Raw genomic sequence first — 1990 nt, 5'->3', positions numbered from 1 at the left:
TCACAATAGCAAGGAGTTGGAAACAATCTAAGTGCCCATCAACAAAGGAATGGATAGAGAAGCTGTGGTATATTCACACAATGGAATACTATACTGCATTGAAAAACAAGGAACTCATGCAATATTATTCAAAATGGGTGACCCTGGGCCCTGGGCGCCATGTTGGGGCTGAGGGGAAGGCAGTGATGCGCTTGAGGCTGTGCGGAGTGGTCAGACCGGCCGAGTGCAGCCCGCCCCTCCCGCCTGGGCGGCTCATGAGCTGGGCGGCTGCTGTGGGGCGGGGGTCGCGGGGGTCGCGGGGGGCGGGGCAGCGCCGGCCTTGGTGTCCAGACGCTGCCGCCTCCCAAGCACTATGGACTTTTGTCCCTGATCAGTCTCGCTGCCCCCAAGGAGACTGACTGCATTCTTACCCAGAAGTTGGTGGAGACCCTGAAGCCCTTCTGGGGTCTTTGAAGAGGAAGAGGAACTGCAGCGCAGGATTTTAATTTTGGAGAAGTTAAATGGGCTGGTGAAGGAGTGGATCCCCGAGATCAGCGAGAGCAAGAATCGCCCGCAGGCGGTCGTTGGCAGCATCTGCGGCAAGATCTTCACCTTCGGCTCCTACCGGCTCGGCGTCCACATGAAGGGGGCCGACATCGACGCCCTGTGTGTCGCACCGAGACACGTCGACAGAAGTGACTTTTCCACGTCATTCTATGAGAAACTGAAGCTGCATGAAATCGTCAAAGATTTTAGGGCCCTGGAAGAGGCGTTTGTGCCCGTTATCAAGCTATGCTTTGATGGGATAGAGATTGATATTTTTTTTGCAAGATTAGCACTGCAGACCGTTCCAGAATATCTGGACCTGCAAGATGACAGTCTGCTTAAAAATTTAGATATTAGATGCATCAGAAGCCTGAACAGTTGACGGGTAACCGATGAGATTTTGTACCTCGTACCAGACATCGACAACTTCAGGTTAATGCTGAGAGCTATCAAACTGTGGGCCAAGTGCCACAATATCGATTCCAATATATTAGGTTTCCTCGGAGGTGTCTCCTGGGCCATGCTCGTGGTCAGAACCTGCCAGCTCTATCCCAGTGCTGTCGCATCGACTCTCGTCCGCAAATTTTTTTTGGTCTTTTCTGAGTGGGAGTGGCCAAACCCCGTGCTGCTGAAGGAGCCTGAAGAGCGGAATCTCAACCTGCCCATGTGGGACCCGCGGGTCAACCCCAGTGACCGCTACCATCTGATGCCCATAATCACTCCAGCCTACCCACTGCAGAACTCCACGTACAACGTGTCCGTGTCCAAGCGGATGGTCATGGTCGAGGAGTTTAAACAAGGGCTGGCCATCACACACGAGATCCTGCTGAGTAAGGCAGAGTGGTCCAAACTGTTTGAAGCCTCGAACTTCTTTCAGAAGTACAAGCACTATATTGTGCTTTTAGCCAGTGCACCAACAGAAAAACAGCATCTAGAGTGGGTGGGTTTAGTGGAATAAAAAATCCGAATTCTGGTTGGAAGCTTAGAGAAGAATGAGTTTATTACCCTGGCGCATGTCAACCCCCAGTCGTTCCCAGCACCCAAAGAGAATCCTGACAAGGAGGAATTTCATACAATGTGAGTGACTGGACTGGTGTTGAAAAAACCAGAAAATGCGCGGAAAATCTCAGTATTGATCTCACCTATGAAATGCAGTCTTTCAGTCGTCAACAAGATGTTTGAGGGGGACATGAAAATCGATGCGGTGCACTTACAGAGGAAGGACCTCCACCAACTCCTGCCCAGTCACGTGCTTCAAAAGAAGAAAACGCACTCAGCCGAGGGCTTCCACCTGACGGCCCAGAGTGACAGCAGCCTGGACCTGTCTGTGGGCAGTGACGATGGTTTGCCCACCCAGTCACACGCCAGCGACGTAAAGACCAGCCCAATGATGGGCAGCACTCCGGGCAGGAACAGTCCTGCCCCAGCCATGACGGCAGCGTCTGGGACCAGCAGTCAGGTGGCT

General features: G+C 52.7%; 1 protein-coding gene and 1 pseudogene across 2 annotated transcripts in view; both read left to right on the top strand.

Annotated features, from left to right (window-relative positions):
* BRE (brain and reproductive organ-expressed (TNFRSF1A modulator)) overlaps positions 1 to 1990 on the top strand; it is a 724026-nt gene that overhangs the window by 41666 nt on the left and 680370 nt on the right. The gene's annotated exons all lie outside the window — the stretch shown is intronic.
* The window catches only part of LOC102844129, a 13510-nt pseudogene that overhangs the window by 3938 nt on the left and 7582 nt on the right, over positions 1 to 1990 (top strand).

Source organism: Elephantulus edwardii, unplaced genomic scaffold (genome assembly GCF_000299155.1).
Source record: "Elephantulus edwardii isolate Elephantulus edwardi_28Jun2011 unplaced genomic scaffold, EleEdw1.0 scaffold00009, whole genome shotgun sequence".
Taxonomy (NCBI): domain Eukaryota; kingdom Metazoa; phylum Chordata; class Mammalia; order Macroscelidea; family Macroscelididae; genus Elephantulus; species Elephantulus edwardii.
This window is presented reverse-complemented; position numbering and strand designations above follow the sequence as displayed.